General features: G+C 41.3%; 1 long non-coding RNA gene across 3 annotated transcripts in view; it reads right to left on the bottom strand.

The window, feature by feature from the left end:
* The window catches only part of LOC122460597, a 122,292-nt gene that overhangs the window by 96,628 nt on the left and 3,205 nt on the right, over positions 1-22,459 (bottom strand). For all 3 annotated transcript variants that reach the window (XR_006282009.1, XR_006282010.1, XR_006282008.1), the window contains exon 2: positions 11,215-11,263. This is a non-coding gene — a long non-coding RNA (uncharacterized LOC122460597). The remainder of the gene's footprint in view (positions 1-11,214; positions 11,264-22,459) is intronic.

Here is a 22,459-nt window from a genome sequence, read left to right as displayed (position 1 = left end):
GTTTTCACTACCAACGTTAAAACAAAGCCGCAGCAGTGCTTTAAAGTGGCTGTGTAGTTGCGGCACCAGTGCTGGGAGAGAGCTCTCTCAGGGTTGTAAAAAACCCACCCCCACGAGGGGAATGGCTCCCAGTGCTGGGGCACTGTCTACCCTGCCAGTTTACAGTGCTGAAACTTGCATCACTTGGGGAGGGGTGGTGTTTTTTCACACCCCCAGAGCGAGAAAGTTTCAGCACTGTAAAGTGGCAATGTTGACAAGGCCTCAGTATTGCTCTCTGCCAGACACTAGGAAAGCAAAGATGCTGTGCCATCTGGGTTTGATGGAAAAGAGGCATAGAACTGTGCGTGCCATGTGCATCTTGATAGAACTACAGCCCAAATTGTTTTATTAATTTCCTCAGCATGACATACAGGAAGGGCAATCAAAATCAGCCTGGCAGAACATGCATGAAAACTGTCTCTGAACAGATAAGCAATTGATCAAAATTACATTCTCTGATCTCTTGGGGCCAAATCCTGTTCCCATTGAAATCAAAAGAAGTTTTGCTATGGAGTTAAATGGGAACAGGCTTTGACATATGGAGGGGAAAGAACAAAACCACTCAAGCAAGGGCTATGTTGCTTATACCACAGGTTTCAAAGGCTGCTGACTCATAAGAGAAAGTCAGCAGACATCTGATCTTTGCCCATTGCAAGGGAGAAATCAGCAATCAATGAGGCTAGAACAGTCTTTGTACCATATCTAACTCATAAGTACATCTGCACAGGGTCAAGGAAATATGAAGGCTCCAGATTACTCTAAAGTCCTCAGTCCCTTGGTTAGAATGCTCCCATCAGTATATGTTCATAGTCCAGAGGCTGGAGCAGGAATCAAAAACACTGTTTAAACACCTTCCGACCCTCCCACCCCTCCCCTCTTGAAGACTCCTGACCAACTTAATAGCACAATACATATGCTAACAAACTTAAACAAAGCCTTTGTTTAAGTTTGTTAGCATGTGTGTTGTGCTTTTAAACCCATATAAAGAATGAGTGCCCTCCCTAGCCGCATCCTGCTCCTTTAACGAGCAGAGTGCAACTCCATCCCGCCCCCTCCGGGGGGAAAGGGAGGAGGAGAGGGAAGGCAAGGGGCGCTAGCCTCCCCATGTCTTTCCAGTACCCTATACCTGCTAAAAATCTCTTGCCAGTACTGCATACTGGAGCGTACTACCCTACTTGCACTCCTGGGGACTCCTCTAGTCAGCAACCAAGGTCTGGTCCCTTCTAGACCTTACAGCCTTTTCCTGAGCCCTTTCCTTACCATCTGGCACTCCCTTCACTCTGGGTTTGCCAGCCTCCCAACGAATAACTGTAGGCTACCCATCTCTGAAGCCTCTAAACACTCTGCCCTTCTCCCAGGAAGCGATAGCTGACTTTCCCAGCAACCTCCTTCTTCTTCCAATTTCCTGTCTTTATAAGTTCCTCCTCAGATCTGCTCCCTCAGTCAAGGGACTGCTTAGCTACCTGATTCCTCTCAACTATAGCCTGTCAAGTTAATTAGCCCCCTTTTCAATCTACATTAACATCACAGGACCCTTTACCTTTTCTTGTGAAAAAATGATAGGCCAATCTGTCCTTGGCCCTTGAACAGACCTAGAGGCTGGGGAAGATACAAGGAGCCTTACCCCTGGCAACCTTGATGCAATGTGTGGCAGGGACAGGGAGGGGCAAGAGGGAGACCTGAAGCTAAAAATGCAGAGGAGCAGATAAATAGGTATTAGATAAATACAGATGTAGATTTAATATTTATTTTCAAGGGAGTGTTGAAAATCTTGTGCACGCACTACATTTATTATACACGTGACAGTTTTTTAATAAAGTAGATTATGCATATTATAATACTAATGGGATAAAACAAGCCTGAGCCTGTGCATTTTAAACTCTGTTCACTAGATGAAAATTATTGTGTTTTCTGTAGACAGATATAATTTCTTTATCAATGAATTGTGATTTTTAAATGCTTTTCTATGTTAACTATAGCATTTATGCACCTGAAACAGTGCTTGAGTAGGAAAAATAAAAGTGCTTGTATTCTATTACTGAATGACCTTGAAAACCGCAACACAAATCAAAAAATATATTCTACATTTATTATAAAACCATTCTCCAAGGTATTATGAAAATTGGTTTTAAGATCATAATAATTTAACAATCCTTCACCCCCTCAAGTAACCTGGCCTTTGGTGACTTCCTGACCCTCACATGAGCATTACCAGCAAAAATTCTGTATACATTTCTAATACATAAACTCTTTTTTCCCCCCTTTGAGATATATTTAAATGTAAGTTGATTTAATAAAACACAAAATGTATCCATTTCATAGTGTTACAGAACAGAGATAAAATATAAAGAAAATGTATATGTACACAGACTTATTATGTATTATATTGCCTTCACTTATCTGAAAATCCTGATTTAAAAATATTAAACTAAAGAGGCAATTGCTGTACCTCTATAGATGCTATATCCTTGGCATAGAGCAATAACAGGCGTTGGTCCATACTCTGAAGGCACAGAGTTTAGAAATGAATTCTCAGTCCATGAGCGGACTTCACTTGTGGCAAAAGAGCCAATGGAAGTGTCCCATGGATACCATTACAGAATAAGTCTTGGTGGGTGTAGTAATCATGATCCTTGGTGACCTTGATACTCCTTATTGCACAAACAACTCCCCTTCAGGCTCCCTTGGAGTAGGGTGACCAGACAGCAAAGTGTGAAAAATCAGGACGGGGGTGCAGTACAGGGGTCTGTGGAGTCCCTCTGCTGGTCACTTCCACTTCCTCATTCCCCCATATTTTTTGCTGCACACGAAGCCTTCCCCAGCCATTCAGGAGACCACAGGATTTCTGCCCAAAGAGTTGGTATTTCTAGACATATAGCAGTGGTTCCCAATCTTTCCAGACTACTGTATCCCTTTCAGAGTCTGATTTGTCTTGTGTACCTCAGATTTCACCTCATTTAAAAACTACTTGCTTACAAAATCAGACATAAAAACATAGGTGTCCCAACACACAGTTACTGAAAAGTTGCTTACTTTCTCATTTTATCATGTAATTATAAAATAAACCGACTAGTATATAAATATTGTACTTACATTTCAATGTGATGCTTGAGCCTGTTTTTCACTTGTGTAAAGACCAAGCCCCAGGCAGTGGAGCTGAAGCATGTAACTTAGCTTTGTGGAGCCCCGAGCAATTGCCCCGTTTGCCACCCCCTAATGCTGGCCCTGCATGGCCCCCTAAACCTGTCTCATGATCTCCCACGGGGCTGAAACCGCCAGGCTGAGAAACACTGATCTAGATGAGTTGAGTACCCCCTGGAAGACCTCTGTAAACCCTCAGAAGTTCACGTATCCTTGGCTAAGAACCACTGACATATAGCATTCCATTCAGTTAGAAACGTTCATTGCAGACAGTGAAGTATTTTTGCCTATAAAGATGTGGAGGAAACAATTCACTCTCACCCACAGTAACATGAGGACACCTCCAAGAGGCTCCCATCTCAGTCCTGACTTCCCCCTCACTACTTCCCACCTGTCCTTGTCCCCAAGGTACTCTAGCTTGGACTCTTCTGGTTCTCCAAGCTTCAATGTCTCCTTGAACTGTTCCCTGTACCAGTCACACAATGTTCCTTACCCCTGCTCATCCTTCCCTCCCACACCACACATTCCCTCCAAGGATCAACACTCACACCCCAAGTTCCTAACTTCTCTGTCACTTCCCAAAGTTCCTTTTCCCCTAAGAAGCTTATTTCACCCCCCTCTAGCCCAAAGCCTTCCCCCCCTCAGAGTCCTTCCCCTGCTCCCAAAGTTTCTGTCTCCCCTCCCCCCTTTACCTATGTCCTAAGGGGTAGCTGCCAGGTCAGAGGCTGGAGGACCATAGCTCTGCACAGGCTATGGCAAGTGGCCTCTCATTTTGATGCCATGAATGAATGGTGTTTATGAGACAACAGCACTTTCCCCCCACGAATCTGACTGTGGATCCAAAAGGTCAGACAGCAGCAGAGCCCTTGGGTGCATTTGAAGCCTATCTAGGGGAACCAATTGTAACACTGAGACCCCAGTTATCCACTGGGGGGACTGATCCTAGGACCTCTGGAGCTTAGTGCATGAGCCTCTATCGCATGAGGTAAAAGCCAACTGGCTATTAGCAAATGCTGTAGAGCAGACTCATTTTATCTCTCTCCCTAAGTAGTCTCAGTGCCACTAGATGGGACAGAACTCCACACACAGAAGGTGTGTGAGTTACACAATCACACACAGTCCAGCATGCTATCCAAGCCCCACAACCAGTCAGCATCACTTCCTCCCAGGCAGCAGGGACCAGATCTGCTCTGGTAGCCACCTGTCCTTCACACCCTTTTCCCCTGGCTCTCCTTGCTGCTCTCTGCTGGAGGCAGTCTGAAGACTCACAGAGTCTCTCTGGAATGATGGGTATACATATCAGTGTGTAAGCTGCACTGAAATTGGATCAGTGAACTGGGAGTCAAGATTTTTAAGCTGAACCTTTGTTTGCCACAAACTAACTAAATGACCATGAGAAAGTTAGCTAACCTCTTTGTTCCTCAGTTTACACATTTATATAAAAACTTATGCACAGGAGTACTGAGGCTTAATTAATTAATGTTTATAAAATCCTCTAAGTTCTTTGAATGAAAGTTGCTGTATAAGTGCAAAGTTTTATTGTGATGGTGATAGTGGTGAAGATAACAGATTTCACAGCACTTTTTCTAACAGTAGGGGTGGGCCAAAGAATCCCTCACCACAATCTCTCTTCACTCCACTACTGCACAATGTTGCGTATACTGACAGGTGGCCTCCATCCATGTCAGAAGTTGCTGCATGCCGTCAGGTGGAAGAAAGATCTGGAGACTTACACGCACAGAAGCCAGGTTATGCCTATGGTGGTAAGAGTTACTACTGTCTGAGGCTGCCTGACAAATAGATGCCTGGCCAGGAATCCTCTGAAAAAATCACAGGAATTAGAAGCAACTCTGTTGTTGTCATGTGCAACAGCAGCAATTTCTGAGAGCCACTGGCAGGAGAGATAGTTTTTACAATAACTTCCTTTAAAACAACACTGGTTGATGCCAACTCCACTCATGTTCTCCTCAGGGAATCTTCTGCATGGAATGAGACTGCTTAAGGAAACAGAAAGGGAGTTCTATTTTATATAATATGCAACACTTCATCACAGAGGTAGTGGCACATTACCCAGCAATAAGTGTATTCTCAGGAGTTCTGATCCAGCAGGGATCTTAAAACAGGGGAGATTAATGGGTGCTGGATCCTGGAAATGCAATGGGGTATAAATTGCAGCATAAATAATTTCTGTGCTTCTAACTGAACAACATATTCATGATGTGAAAGAACTTGCTCATCACTGCAAAACATTGCATATTTCTCTTAGTCCTAATCTACACATTATTCCCAGGAAATACACAATGCCATAAACCAAGTCACCAAGATGTTTGTATCCTCCATTGGGAATGGGGGATTCATACCTGCACTTGCAGGATGCAGCCCAACTTGACAACATAGTGATGGACAAAGAAATCAGAGAAATGTACGGCTGGAAGAGACCTTAAGAGGTCATCTAGTCCATCCCCCCACACTGACACAGGATTAAGTATACTTAGACCATCCCTGACAGAAGTGTGTCTAACCTGTTCTTAAAAACCTCCAGTGATCAGGATTCTACAACCTCCTTTGATAACCTGTTCCATTGCTTGACTAGCCTTAGAGTTAAACATTGGGGATACTTTCTACCTTAAATCATTGATTTCTTTATAACAACCAAACACTGTTATAATGTCCTCCCTTTGTCTTCTCTTCTGTAGACTAAATATGCCCAATTTTTTCAACCTTTCCACATAGGTGAGGTTTTCTAAACTTTTCATCATTTTTGTTGCTTTCCTCAGGACTTTCTCCAATTTGTTCACATCTTTCTCAAACTGTGGTTCCCAGAACCAGACAGAGTCATCCAGCTGAGGCCTCACTAGTGCTGAGTAGAGCAGAAGAATTACCTTCTATGTCTTGCATATAACACTCCAGTTAATAAAAAGAAAAGGAGTACTTGTGGCACCTTAGAGACTAACAAATTTATTAGAGCATAAGCTTTCGTGAGCTACAGCTCACTTCATCGGATGCATTTCGATGAAATAAGCTCACGAAAGCTTATGCTCTAATAAATTTGTTAGTCTCTAAGGTGCCACAAGTACTCCTTTTCTTTTTGCGAATACAGACTAACACGGCTGCTACTCTGACTCCAGTTAATAAATCCCAGAACATGTGCCTTTTTTACAACTGCATAAAACTGTTCATTCATTCAATTTGTGATCCAGATCCTTTTTTGCAGTACTACTGCGTGATCCAGATCCTTTTTTGCAGTACTACTGCCTAGCCAGTTATTCCCGATTTTGTATTTATGCCTCTGATTTTTCCTTCCTAAGTGTAGTACTTTGCATTTGTCTTTACTGCATTTCATTTTATTGAGTTCAGAACAATTCTCCACTTTATCAAGATCATTTTTAATTCTAATCCTGCCCTCCTATCTTAGTGTTCTCTGCAAAATTTATACATGTACTCTTCACTCCATCTTCCAAGTCATTAATGAAAATATTGACTAGTACTCTACACAAGATGGAACCCGGCAGGACCCCCCTTGAAACATCCTCCCAGTTTGACTGTGATCTACTGATAACTTACTTTTTTAGTATGCTTTTTTTCAAACCAGTTGTGTACCCACCTTATAGTAATTTCTTCTAGACCACATTTCTCTAGTTTGCCTATAGTTTTGCTTATATCCATAGGCAATTGAACCATTGAGCACAAAGCTAGGTGCAAATATGTTAAATATGAAAATGAGAGAATTACATATGCTCCTAATTGGCATGCATCAGTAAGAAAATGAGAAAGGAGAATTAGCAAACTTTTGCCCACACAAAAAGCAGGAGCACAAAGGCAAAACTGAAACATTTTGGGCCTGCTGATTCCACACATTGTGGTCTCCTTAAATCATAAAGGCCTGCTCTACTATCTTGCACCAAAAGACATAACTAGTGCAAAGAAAATTTCTGGGTGCCTCCACCTCCCTCTTACCTTCCCCATGCTTTCCAGAATACCTGAGAGAGTTCCAGATTAAGATCAATATTACTATCAGAGGTTTCAGAAGAGCTCAAGTGGAGTGAGAATCTGATGGGATAAATTAGAAAATTCATCTGTACATGGGGATGGTGGCTAGTTAATATACTTGTGCTTTTGTAATTGTACTTACGTTCTCATATCCTCTCTTCTGTCTTTTTCTTACAGCTAGATATCTCACATCTGCAAGCTCCCCCTAAGGCAGTCCACACAGATAGAGCAGAAAGCTGAGGGTTTTTTGTTTGGTTGTTTTTAACTTCCTTTTCTATTCTCTCTTTCTCTTGTTTTGTTTGGCTAGGATGAAAGAAAGTCGTGATTGATTATGCTTGTTTAAACATTGAACATTGTCAGTCTGCATATATGTGTGTTTGTATTATGGTCACCTTCCTCCACTTCTCTCCTGTTGTTTGCTACGATCACCTATAGCATCTTCTCTTAAATTAGATTGTAAGCTCTTTAGGGTATGGACAGACTATTCCAATGTGGTTGTATAGTAAGCATCCTGCACAATGAGGCCCTGATTATGATTGGGGCTCTTGGGCACTACCACAATAAATAAAATAAAAATAAAATAATAATAATAGTTTTTGTAAACTGGGTTCTTTTCTCTCAGAGAGGGTGCTGAGGAAAGACCCCATTTTCTGTACCTCTGTTTTGTTCTTGTTTCTGTTTCACTGTTTGTTGGTTTTTAATGATAATTGTTTTTACTATATTAAAGAGTTATTACATTGGCTCTGTGTCCTCTGCATTTCTCCAAAGGTTTCTATGGCAGAGGCAAGAGAGGCCCAGTATGGGATGCAGTCTAGCCTGTTGAGATATAAAAATTGCTTATATTGGAACTTACTGTCTACCTGGCTTGCTGCTGCTACCTGAGACTTGGTTCTCAGGAGATCTTGCTTTTTCATTACATACCAATATTTTTCAGCTCTGATTCTACATGCTGGGCATCTGCCTTTCCTTTATCTTTCCTTCCCAGTTAGCCCAACATTTGGCAGTGGTCTCTGGGAGGCCCCTCCCAACTATTGGCCATGATGAGAAACTATTCCTGTCAGATCCAGTGTGGCCAGCAACACAACATCAGGTGCAAGAGAACCAGAAATATCTTGCTATTCTGTGCTGGATCCCCAGTGACACTGGTAGACCAGGTGCCAGCTCATGCCGAAGTCACCACATCTCAACTGAACACTGACAAATACATAGCTGGAATCAGTCAGTTCAGTTGTGTGTTAGTGTTGTTAAAATAGGTATTAGAATTATATGTGTTTAGAATTTAGACTAATGCTTTTATTAATTATTAATTGAATGATTGTGAGTTGCTGCATGGGGGTTGGACTAGATGATCTCCTGAGGTCCCTTCCAACCCTGATATCCTATGATTCTATCCTATGATTCTATCTCACTTATAACATCTGTATCCAATATTGTAGGAAATATATAAGTGGTTCTATTGTGAGCCTCTGTAACTATGTAAATCACCAGACAGGAAAGAGACATTAATTAGTGTGAGGTGCTGATCTACAACAGAAGGTGTTATGTCCTTCCCAACAGAAAAGGTCCATCGACACCACAGGGACTATTGTGGGATGTTAAAAAGGACAAAAGACTTCGTTGTTCTGTTCTCCCCCCTTGGAGATGAGTCATGCAAGTAGATTCCTCCCATCATCTGAGTTTGCAGCTCAGAGCACATGGCAGGAGGGGGCTAAAAACCCCAAACAAAAGGAACTAGTTATCTGTATGATACTTGGACTCTGAGGGGTAAAGGTTTTCCAGGCATAAGGAAGAGATCCCCAGCTGCTTAGCTTGGGTTAGCTCTAAAGAACATATAGAGCCTGCTTATTATAGAAGCTTCTATTACCTTTTGAAATTTAAGATTGTAACTCACTTGTGTGTATATGTTTATCTGCTTTAACCTTGTTAATAACTCATTTCTTTTTCCTACTTAATAAATCTTTAGTTAGTTTATTATAGGATTTGCTACAAACTTTGTCCTTAGTGTGAGATGTAAGCTGCAACTAACCTGAGGACCTGACTGGTCCTTTGAGACTGGGTGTACCTAAATATTGCTGTGATTCTTGGTGTAAGGGACCAGCTATCACAAAGAGTATATTTACCTGCAGGGAAAGATAGATTGGAGTATTCAAAAGGATTGTCTGTGACTTCATGTTAAGGCTGTTATAGTGCCAGAATAGTTTGCACTTGATAATTGGTTGGTGATAGGGTTGCCAATGCTGACCGAAGTTATTTCAGGAGATTTTTTTTCCCCAACATGACATAATGTCATTTTCTTAAAATATTCTATTAAAAGCTCCTGCATTGCTTTCAATAGTCACTGGGAGATTGATGCCGGTTCCAGGAAACTCCAGACCAATCCCTGGAGGGTTGGCAACCCTACTTGGTAAAATCTAGTTATAGAACTCACAACCAGTTTGGGGTTTGTGCCCTGCTTCCTAATAATCTGCCCTGAGGTTGGTAAGCATTCTCTTGAGCCACCACAGGTACCATTACAGCTCCTATGGCCTTACAGCATCTTCTAATACCTGAGGTGGTTTTTGAAAATGCCTTTGCCGCCACCAGCTGGGCAAGGCAAAACCATTTGTGCAGTCATTGCTGCACTTGCTTTTACCCTTGTCCATTGCCCTGCAACTGCAGTATGGGGCAGTCACCACTCCTAATTTGCATATGCCCCACCTCCTTTCTTAGTATTTAATTGATTTATAAATATATAAAAAGAATCCATTTCAGGCTCTGAGTGCTTCCTCCTTCAATTAAAAACACAGGTAATCCACAGGCTGTAGCCTCAGCACACATATCTACTGATGCTTTTTGGAAGATGTAACTTTCACAGTGTCTCAGTTTCAGACACAAAAATTACCATCCTTACCACTTCACTAATTCCAACTTGCCACTAACACAAGTTTAGGAAACGACTGTAAATCTAACAAGTGCTTATCAAGTCTAACATCTTTGTTCATCTAGTTTACTGCCTTACCATCTGCCCTTCACTTGTAGAGGACTTAACATAAAACAGGAGCTGAAGTAAATGCAGATATCCCACTGCTGTCTATTTAGCTTTCATTAAGTGAGTTGGTGCAGTGCTCAGACCCCTTCTCAAAACCAGCCCATCATCTAAAAGTATTTACATAAGACTCTTTGCATTATATTCCAACCTCTGCAACACTAGTATTAACTACTGACATCTGCCAAGTCTGACTAGTAAGTGCTTTACAGTATCAATTCATCCTAAGCAAAAAGCATTTTTGAGTGCAGCAGTGCTCTTGTTAATGCCAATAAGAAGTATCAGAGCTCACATGACACCTAGCAGAAATTAGTACTCACATTCAAAGAAAAGCTTTTGTTATTTCCCAGAGTATTATGTGGACTTTATTGAGATGACTGCATCTGACACCTGCTGTAATATAAAATGCAGCTATAATTAGCCAACTGATGCTCACTGCAGTTTAGGTCGAATCCCTTCTGTGGGAATTATGCTTTAAAATATTCAGAACTCTAAGTGGCTCTCATTACATTTAATTTTTACTTAGAATTAGGTGGTCTAGAAAAAAAATTTAGGATTGTAATAGCCCCCCGCTGAATGCCACACAGCAATGTGAAAACCCATAGATTTTTTTCCAAATAAAAAAAATTAGAACAGCAGACTACACTACAGCCTTCAATTGAAGTCTGGCTTTGCTTAATTGTACTTTTTGCACTCATCAGTCTCTCCTCTTCAGAGCAAGCTACAAAAATTTCCTGAATAGCCAAAGAAAAGTTTCCCACAGTCACTGGTCACAGAAAAACACCATTGTCCTTCCTCACAGTTTGATGGACAACATTTCTATAAATGGATAGCCAGTCTGTCAATGGCACCCTTGCTGAAAAGGCAAAAGAAGAGAACAGATTCTGCCAATATCTGACAAAGCATGTTAACACATAATCAGGCATTCACTAGTCAGGCAGCTGCCCCTGGGACCTTCATAACACAGGTGCCTTTAAGCCATTTCCTATTCACAGATAAAGGAAACAAGCAGGAGATACCTGGGAAAGGAGCAGTCTATTATGGCTTGTAAAATGTCCATCTTCTAGGCTGCAGGCATAAAAACAGAAAGGACATAAAGGAAACTTCAGTTTTAACAGTTAAATTATAAAACAGCAGAATACTCACAACACTCATAAATTTAGTCTTGGTCTAAAAAATGTTTAGTGGCAGAGCAGCACCAAGCCCTTGATTATAACAGGAGTCTTCTTCACTCCTTTGACCACATTAAACTGTGCAAACGAGCTCTCATGTCCCCAAAGCCAGCAACTGGAACAAAAATTTAGCCAGCCCAAGTGAAGGTCCCAAGGTAATCACCTTCACCTATCACTTGTTCTTAGGCTGCTTTTGCCATGTAAAATCCTGTCCCTTCTTCACCCAGCTCTGATCATTAAATTTACCCTCTAACTGGGAAGGTTGCAATTTTCAGTAGGACACACTTGGTACTATTCAATAACTAGCCACTAAAAGTTGTTAAGCTGTGAGGTAAAGACCCACTTCAAGCTAACAGCATGACTTCCAGGGTATTCTATTCCCAGCCAGCCTGAGGAACAATTGTCATTTGGTAGCCAATGTTATCTTTTAGGCTATTAGATAGGGTGATCATTTTAGCTTTAAAGAATACATTAAGTCTCTACAGTTTGTTTTGCTTTACTCTTTTTAAGTTTCCTAATGTAACCTTAATTCACACAAATTGTTAACACACAAAAAAGTGCCTTTTCTTGACAACACAGATTTGAATAATTTAAAAAATCAGAACATATTAAATGCTAAAACCTATGTCCCTAATCCTGCAAACATGCACATGCTTAACTTTGAGCACACAAACAGTCCCACAGACTTCACTTGGGCCAGATAAAAACATAAAACGGTGACTTCGATGAGACTACACAAGTGCTTAAAGTTAAGCACACGAGTAAGTGGCCTTGAAATCCTGATCAGGAAATCAGGATCAGGGCCTATGAAAATGGCTGAGGCATATGCTGTTTCTTCCAGCCATGCCCCCTATGGAAGCAGCAAGGAAAAAGAAATGTAAAACCACCACAGAATCCTCCCTACATTACAGTGAGCCTCCTGTGGCCAACTATGCTGGCTTTATGTCATAATCCAAGGGCAGCACAGCAAAAAGTAGATATGGTGGGGCCCAGAATTTGGCCTAATAAGAATAAACAAATATGAAAAAGCTCCTCTGTGTAGTTCTTTGTGAGACTGTGCTGAAGTCCTGCCTTCTTGTAGATAGAAATATTCCAAAGTGCACCAACATGACTTCTGAAAATTATTGTTAGCTAAGCAGATTTGCTTTTAAAAACACACATTTTTATATACATACAATAACAAATGTTTTCCTGTTATTAAAGCTCTTCACCTAAAGTGCTGCATATATAAAATTCAGTTGAAGCCAAGATCTATAAAAATCTAATGGAAAAACAGCCTCAGAAAATGTAAATGAAAAATACAGTAACTTATTTTTCTTTAAAAAGAAAAGGAGTACTTGTGGCACCTTAGAGACTAACAAATTTTTATTTTTCTTTGACAGTTTTGAGAACTCAGTATAGAGTGAGACTTCTCAGAATTTCCCATAACTGTCTTACTAACCTGGAGTTACTCTTCTCACTTTTAAAGAAGGCTGCTTGCTCCCACCAAAAGACTTTTAAAAAAATGGAATGGGATTCATCCTATATGAATCAAGTTCTGTACATGCTTTTGATCAATTAATATATAGCAAGGAGCAGGAACTATGAGGACAACCGATTCTAGCATCCTTATTTTAAGACAGGGCTGTGTGATATATGCTAATGAAGTCATGTTTTATCTTTTCTTTTGGGCACTTGTATTTCTTATTTCAGACCAATTTTGGGCCTCTTGGTTACTCTTATTACAGTTAGACAGTCTAAGTTCTAAAAATAAGAAATTGAGAAATCCAGGAGTCTCATATTTTAACTCCAAATTAGTTGAATAATAATAGTGCTGTATCTGTAGAAATAGAATTCAAAATATTAATTTTTCATTTACATGTGAGAAGTCAAAAGAGGGACAAGCTCTGAATAGTAAGCCATAGATTTGGAAATTTAACAGCACAGTGAAGTTTCAGTGCGTCTCTTGCGTCAAATTCTACCCTCAGCTATCAATACCATCCCACTGACTCCAAGGGGTCTGCACAGGGGTAATTACACATAGAACTTATATAAAGGATAACAGTTGGTATTAAAGATTTTATTCAGATTCTTTAAAATAAAAATAAAATCTAAGATGAAATTATATAATGTATAAGTTACCACATATCGTTCTATTTAAAAAATGATGCACACAAAATATTCTTTAGGCATTTGTATACTAGTTTCTGAACAGGCACAACCACAAGTAGTAGCATCAGTATGCCATAACCCTGACCTGGAAACCCCAGATTTAGGTGCAAAGGCTAGCTTGGTGTTCACCTTCTCCACTGAAACTGCCTACAAAGATGTTAATTGTGACAGTGTGGTTTGCAGACTAGACTGATCCCACCAACTCATTTTAATAGGTCATTAAACTGACATCAAATGGTGCAAACTTTCTATTACTACTGATATGGACCAGATTCAAACTCGCAACATACTCCACAATCCTGCACAGTCTTACACATGTGCTTAATTTTATACAGGTGAATAGTCCCATTGAATTCAATGAGACTAGTCATATACATAAAGTTAAGCATGTGCATAAATGTTTGCAGGATAAGGACCCGAGATGGAAAAGACTCCATTAACAATTCCTTGAGCTCCACTAGAAAAATATATATAGTGAAAAGATGAATGTGACTTTTTATTTTGTCAATTTACTATGATAATGGTGGCTGTATAAGCACTTAGATAGATATAAATAATACTTTAAAATATAGGCTGTTTCATAATCAGCCAAAAGTAACAGAAGAATGTAGTATGTGGTATAGATACAGGATGGGATTTTCAAATAAGCCTATGGGAGTTAGGAAACTAATTCTTGCAGTTCATTGTGCAATGGATTTCTAAGTCCCGTAGGTCCCTTTTAAACAAGTCCAAGCTGACACACTAAAAATTATGGCTCAAAAAGAAAGCAACATAAAAACATAAAAAGGGAGTAATTTGTCAACCATATATAATGAAATATTCTAAAAGGCTAGAGAATCACTAGGTTATGTGATACCTTATTGAACCAGCAATTCTTGCCCCTGAAATAAAATTGTTAACTGTGCACTTAGACCTGGATCCAATTTCCATGGAAGTAAATGGACAGGTGCTCATAGGACCAGGCCCATAATGACAGATGTAATAACTGCCCAGTTACTTGGTTACAGAAATTTACAAGCTCAACTGCTAAAGCAGGAGGTGATTGTAAATTTGAAAGTCTTAATAGTTTTGTAGCAAAAGACAGAGAGGTTGTATGCATAGCAAAGGACTTAGCTCCCCAGTAAGCTCTAGCCATAAAGTCTGAGCCCTATGAGTCCAATGTCACACTCCACCCCATATTCTTCATAGTGATATTATGATGATATGATTATAGCATAATTATGATTTATTTTTGCAAGATAAGTCATGTGAGGTGTCACTGAAAAAGTTATGATTTGCTGAATATGATTATCCTATTTGTATGCATGTATAATTTTTGTATCCGAAGTTATGAATATTGACTATGTATCTATCTTTCAAATGTAGTTACACCTCAGTAACACCCACTATACAAGATGCTTTCGGTCTAGAAAGCTGGTTGGGAAGGGCCTATTCAGGGAAATGAGCCATTAGAGAAAACATAGGTCTTAGGAGAAGTTTATCTCCCACCTGTTGAGTGTTCCTGAGAACGCTACAGATAGCCTGTAACCAATGGCTGCTATGACCCTACAAAGACATGTGACCAGGCCACATGATTCTGGACTCCATCTTGGGATATCAATATTTTTCCACAAACCGATCTGGGAATCAAGTTTTGAAACAAAAGGTTCCCACCATATGCTAAAGCTATACAAGGCAGGGAGTGACATCATCAGTGGTTCTTCACTCCCCACACAAGACCAGACTCCTGAAAAATACCTGAGGAACAAAGACTGAACTGGGGGAACTGCTGGACCCAGGCTAAAGGGATTTCTAGCTTGTGTATGAAATACCTGGGGATTCAAGCTGCAAAGCAAGTGCAGCTTGTGCCTTATGAATCTACAAGTCTGCCTGTACCATCAGTTAGGGTGAGAATCTGGTATTCATATCCGAATCTATTTAGTATATTAAGTTTGGTTTGCATTTTTTGTTTTATTTACTAGGTAATCTTCTTTGATCTGTTTGCTATCAATTATGTTCACTTAAAATATATCTTTTGTAGTTAATAAACTTGTTTTTGTTTTAATCTAAACCACTGAGCTTTGACTGGAGCGCTTGGGAAAAATCTCTGCTTGGTTACCATAAGTGTGCATTGTTCTCTTCACATTGAGGGAGAGGCAGATCGGGTATTAAACCCATATACTGGTCAGATTTGACCAGGGCAGGACAGTTCTGCTCTGGGGTCCCAGGCTGGGAAGCTGGTGGTTAGAGAGCCTGCGTATAACTGCAGCTGGGTGTGTCCCTACCTGTGTGAATGCTGGTGAAAATGCAGGCTGAAGGGCTTTGCAGCTTGTCACAGCAGTGCAGTGTGAGAGGGAGCCCAAGCTGGTGGGTCAGGGGGCTCAGTGGTACCCCAATTCCAGGTGGTACCCTGGGGAGAACCTATCACACCCAAGTCAGCTGACATGGGCTATCTGCAGGTGTTTAATTGCAGTGGAGATGTACCCCTATTGTCTTAGATGGGATTCCTCATGTGCTCAAAGTTAGGCATACACTTAAGTACCTTGCTGAATCAGGGTTTATGGTCTTGGTTAGAGCCATGGCTACTACTGGATGCTCAGATAGAAACTGAGTTTAAGAGCATTATTTTTTCATTTGTGCTTGGACAAATGAGTATGACCTTTTACTTCGGATGTGGACCTTGCTATATCCATCCTTTTTTTCCACCTTGAGTCTGGACTACTATGATGTTTTCCACTTGGAGTTAAATCAGATCATTCAAAATCTAAAGCTAGTGTAGGATATGACAGCCTGCATATTAAGCAAAGCTTCATACTGAGAACACATAACACTAGTGTTCTGTGATCTGCGTGTGTGTTTCCGAGTAGAATTCAAGGTGTTTATACCTTAAAGACCTAAATTATCTGAAGGATGCCTCTCTCCCACTTCCATAATGCTACAGTTACTGATATCCACCTGGGCTGGAACTTTTCTGATGTAAGAGAAGGAGCCGTTGGTATGGGGTGGACCCTTCAGCTCTGGAATTCACTGTCTTCACCCACTGGCCTCACAAAGCTGAACCTTTTGAACACTCTGCAAAGTACATCTTTTTTCTTGGGGTCTTGGAGAAGGGGCAGGTTGAATATTGGAAAAGATTGTATTAGTATTATGTTAATTAGAAGGTACTGTATTTGTAACTCAAAGTGGTGACGAGCTGATGTACATTTTTGTATATTAATTAAACATTATTATGAATTTTAAACTATATATAGGCACCCAGAGCTTGGTATGGGTGTTTATCATTTTATTAATATAGATAAATAAAAATAAATAAATATTGCAAAGAAGACAAAGTTAAAGACAGCAGTATTTGGATGAAAGAAAAGGAGTATTTGTGGCACCTTAGAGACTAACAAATTTATTTGACAGGTTTCAGAGTAGCAGCCGTGTTAGTCTGTATTCGCGAAAAGAAAAGGAGTACTTGTGGCACCTTAGAGCTGTATCTCACGAAAGCTTATGCTCAAATAAATTTGTTAGTCTCTAAGGTGCCACAAGTACTCCTTTTCTTTTTGCAAATTTATTTGAGCATAAGCTTTCGTGAGCTACAGCTCACTTCATCGGATGCATTCAGTGGAAAATACAATGGGGAGTTTTATATGCACACACAGAGAACATGAAACAGTGGGTTTTATCATACACACTGTAAGCAGAGTGATTACTTAGGATGAGCTATTACCAGCAGGAAGGAGGGGGGGGGGGGAAAGGAGGAAACCCTTTTGTGGTGATAATCAAGGTGAGCCATTTCCAGCAGTTAACAAGAACGTCTGAGGAACAGTGGGGGGTGGGTGGGGGGAGAAATAACATGGGGAAATAGTTTTACTTTATGTAATGACTCATCCACTCCCAGTCTCTATTCAAGCCTAAGTTAATTGTATCCAGTTTGCAAATTAATTCCAATTCAGCAGTCTCTCGTTGGAGTCTGTTTTTGAAGTTTTTTTGTTGAAGAATAGCCACTCTTAGGTCTGTAATCGAGTGACCAGAGAGATTGAAGTGTTCTCCAACTGGTTTTTGAATGTTATAATTCTTGACGTCTGATTTGTGTCCATTTATTCTTTTATGTAGAGACTGTCCAATTTGACCAATGTACATGGCATTGCTGGCACATGATGGCATATATCACATTGATTGCTGGTGAGTATTTGCTTCAGATTGGGGGGCTGTCTGTAAGCAAGGACTGGTCTGTCTCCCAAGATCTGTGAGAGTGATGGCTCGTCCTTCAGGATAGGTTGTAGATCCTTGATGATGCGTTGGAGAGGTTTTTGTTGGGGGCTGAAGGTGATGGCTAGTGGCGTTATTTTCTTTGTTGGGCCTGTCCTGGAGTAGGTGACTTCTGGGTACTCTTCTGGCTCTGTCAATCTGTTTCTTCACTTCAGCAGGTGGGTATTGTAGTTGTAAGAATGCATGATAGAGATCGTGTAGGTGTTTGTCTCTGTCTGAGGGGTTGGAGCAAATGCGGTTATATTGTAGAGCTTGGCTGTAGACAATGAATCGTGTGATGTGATCTGGATGAAAGCTAGAGGCATGTAGGTAGGAATAGCGGTCAATAGGTTTCTGATATAGGGTGGTGTTTATGTGACCATCGCTTATTAGCCCCGTAGTGTCCAGGAAGTGGATCTCGTGTGAACTGGTCCAGGCTGAGGTTGATGGTGGGATGGAAATTGTTGAAATCCTGGTAGAATTCCTCAAGGGCTTCTTTTCCATGGGTCCAGATGATGAAGATGTCATCAATGTAGTGCAAGTAGAGTAGGGGCATTAGCGGACGAGAGCTGAGGAAGCGTTGTTCTAAGTCAGCCATAAAAATGTTGGCATACCGTAGGGCCATGCGGGTACCCATAGCAGTGCTATATTGTATACATTGTATACATACATATAAGGTATACATTGTCCCCAAATGTGAAATAGTTATGAGTGAGGACAAAATCACAAAGTTCAGCCACCAGGTTTGCCTTGACATTATTGGGAATATTGTTCCTGATGGCTTGTAGTCCATCTTTGTGTGGAATGTTGGTGTAGAGGGCATCTACATCCATAGTGGCTAGGATGGTGTTTTTAGGAAGATCAACGATGGACTGTAGTTTCCTCAGGAAGTCAGTGGTGTCTTGAAGATAGCTGGGAGTGCTGGTAGCGTAGGGCCTGAAGAGGGAGTCTATATAGCCAGACAATCCTGCTGACAGGATGCCAATGCCTGAGATGATGGGGCGTCCAGGATTTCCAGGTTTATGGATCTTGGGTAGCAGATAGAATAACCCAGGTCGGGGTTCCAGGGGTGTGTCAACCAGGCCAGACAGCACTTTTTTTATTCTTAGTTATGCTTATGCCTGCTAAGGCTCATACATTTGCGTAAGGGTTTCAACCCATTTTTCCTTATCCATACTTTCACACCCCACTAATTTAGGGGTGCTGCAACTCTCACTGACTATCCCTTTAGTTCCCCTCATTCTCGTTAATATCTACGTCAATAAGTTACCATAGCAATTTGAGGTTATTACAAAATCCCCTAAAATGTTACTATTGGGCACTTTGTGATATTAACTGGTACATTGTGGCATATTTTCCAGTCTAATGCAGCATAGCTTCCAGAATATCAACACTTAGTACATCTTGTACTGTAATTTTACACTTAACTGTTTCAGGATTATCTTTTGGTTACCTAGCCATGCCAATTTATTTCAGGCCAAAACCTTAAATGGCTGAGTTTCTTACAGGCCTGGTGTTACAATGTTAATTCTTATATTTCACCTCTATATCCTAAATATACGTACTATCTTTTATTATTGGCTATACTGTCCTCATTCATGTTCAGAACAATTCGTTATCTTGTATCTTCTTTGAATTTCAGATTCTGAATGTACTGAGAGATCCACTTATGAAACTTCAAAATAGATCCAGGCTCCTCTTAGATAATGAAAACCAAGGAGACTGCTTATGTATTTTATATTGATAGGGATACTTAATGCTTCCATGAAGGAAATAAACTGCCATCAACATGAACAATTGCTATGATCTGATCCTTGATTAATACACATTTGACATTATTTGACATTAACAAACTTGCAAATGACTTCACAGTCTCTTACTTCCCTTTTCTAGTGAAGACCACTGAGAAGACAGTGGCAGACCAACTAGAGTAACACTGTTTCGTCACTCCAAAAGCACTTGCTGCAAACTAAATTGAGGGCATCCATGTATCAATTGCTAAAGTGGTTCCAATCTTACTGGATACAGCTCTGTTCCCAGATAGCAGCAATGGTCTGATACACCACCTTTTATCTTCAGCTGCCCAATAAACTGCAACCTCTCTCAGAAGTGGAATTTGCTATAGTTACCCATGCTGTTGTCACTTCAAGGCTGACAAATGTAATAAGTGCTATCTCACCGTACACTTGAAGGCCACTTGTAGGGTGACCAGATGTCCCGATTTTATAAGGACAGTCCCAATTTTTGGGTCTTTTTCTTATATAGGCTCCTATTACCCCCCCCCCCCCCCCACACACACACACACCCGTCCCGATTTTTCACATTTGCTGTCTGGTCATCCTAGCCACCTGGAAACTTCAGCCACTGCATAATGCTATTGCCTGTATCTTGAGCAACAGAGATGAATGGGAAAATATTATACTTGCATTTCATACTGGCTAGCAAGTCATTTTCATGTGAAATTCAAAGTGCTGTGGATTGAAAGGGAAGGGAGTCCAGGAGAGCTGGCTGTATTTCAAGGAATCCCTGTTGAGGTTACAGGGACAAACCATCCCGATGAGTCGAAAGAATAGTAAATATGGCAGGCGACCAGCTTGGCTTAATGGTGAAATCCTAGCGGATCTTAAACATAAAAAAGAAGCTTACAAGAAGTGGAAGGTTGGACATATGACCAGGGAAGAGTATAAAAATATTGCTTGGGCATGTAGGAAAGATATCAGGAGGGCCAAATCGCACCTGGAGCTGCAGCTAGCAAGAGATGTCAAGAGTAACAAGAAGGGTTTCTTCAGGTATGTTGGCAACAAGAAGAAAGCCAAGGAAAGTGTGGGCCCCTTACTGAATGAGGGAGGCAAGCTAGTGACAGAGGATGTGGAAAAAGCTAATGTACTCAATGCTTTTTTTGCCTCTGTTTTCACTAACAAGGTCAGCTCCCAGACTGCTGTGCTGGGCATCACAAAATGGGGAAGAGATGGCCAGCCCTCTGTAGAGATAGAGGTGGTTAGGGACTATTTAGAAAAGCTGGACGTGCACAAGTCCATGGGGCCGGACGAATTGCATCCGAGAGTGCTGAGGGTATTGGCGGCTGTGATTGCAGAGCCCTTGGCCATTATCTTTGAAAACTCGTGGCGAACGGGGGAAGTCCCGGATGACTGGAAAAAGGCTAATGTAGTGCCCATCTTTAAAAAAGGGAAGAAGGAGGATCCTGGGAACTACAGGCCGGTCAGCCTCACCTCAGTCCCTGGAAAAATCATGGAGCAGGTCCTCAAAGAATCAATCCTGAAGCACTTAGAGGAGAGGAAAGTGATCAGGAACAGTCAGCATGGATTCACCAAGGGAAGGTCATGCCTGACTAATCTAATCGCCTTTTATGATGAGATTACTGGTTCTGTGGATGAAGGGAAAGCAGTGGATGTATTGTTTCTTGACTTTAGCAAAGCTTTTGACACGGTCTCCCACAGCATTCTTGTCAGCAAGTTAAGGAAGTATGGGCTGGATGAATGCACTATAAGGTGGGTAGAAAGCTGGCTAGATTGTCGGGCTCAACGGGTAGTGATCAATGGCTCCATGTCTAGTTGGCAGCCGGTGTCAAGTGGAGTGCCCCAGGGGTCGGTCCTGGGGCCCGTTTTGTTCAATATCTTCATAAATGATCTGGAGGATGGTGTGGATTGCACTCTCAGCAAATTTGCGGATGATACTAAACTGGGAGGAGTGGTAGATACGCTGGAGGGGAGGGATAGGATACAGAAGGACCTAGACAAATTGGAGGATTGGGCCAAAAGAAATCTAATGAGGTTCAATAAGGATAAATGCAGGGTCCTGCACTTAGGATGGAAGAATCCAATGCACCGCTACAGACTAGGGACCGAATGGCTCGGCAGCAGTTCTGCGGAAAAGGACCTAGGGGTGACAGTGGACGAGAAGCTGGATATGAGTCAGCAGTGTGCCCTTGTTGCCAAGAAGGCCAATGGCATTTTGGGTTGTATAAGTAGGGGCATAGCGAGCAGATCGAGGGACGTGATCGTTCCCCTCTATTCGACACTGGTGAGGCCTCATCTGGAGTACTGTGTCCAGTTTTGGGCCCCACACTACAGGAAGGATGTGGATAAATTGGAAAGAGTACAACGAAGGGCAACAAAAATGATTAGGGGTCTAGAGCACATGACTTATGAGGAGAGGCTGAGGGAGCTGGGATTGTTTAGTCTGCAGAAGAGAAGAATGAGGGGGGATTTGATAGCTGCTTTCAACTACCTGAAAGGGGGTTTCAAAGAGGATGGCTCTAGACTGTTCTCAATGGTAGCAGATGACAGAACGAGGAGTAATGGTCTCAAGTTGCAATGGGGGAGGTTTAGATTGGATATTAGGAAAAACTTTTTCACTAAGAGGGTGGTGAAACACTGGAATGCGTTACCTAGGGAGGTGGTAGAATCTCCTTCCTTAGAGGTTTTTAAGGTCAGGCTTGACAAAGCCCTGGCTGGGATGATTTAACTGGGACTTGGTCCTGCTTTGAGCAGGGGGTTGGACTAGATGACCTTCTGGGGTCCCTTCCAACCCTGATATTCTATGATTCTATGATTCTATGATGGATTTGGATTTTTTTTAATGTAGAGAGCCCCATCTTTATCCAATCACACCATTTATATATTGTCTATCCTACACGTTATACTGCATGAGACTATGTCACGAAAGTCCCAGTAGGCCTTTCTTGGCTCTGGAATTCACTCTGCAT

Source organism: Dermochelys coriacea, chromosome 6 (genome assembly GCF_009764565.3).
Source record: "Dermochelys coriacea isolate rDerCor1 chromosome 6, rDerCor1.pri.v4, whole genome shotgun sequence".
In the NCBI taxonomy this organism is placed as follows: domain Eukaryota; kingdom Metazoa; phylum Chordata; order Testudines; family Dermochelyidae; genus Dermochelys; species Dermochelys coriacea.
The sequence above is the reverse complement of the archived record's forward strand: the minus strand, read 5'-3'. Positions and strand labels throughout refer to the sequence as shown.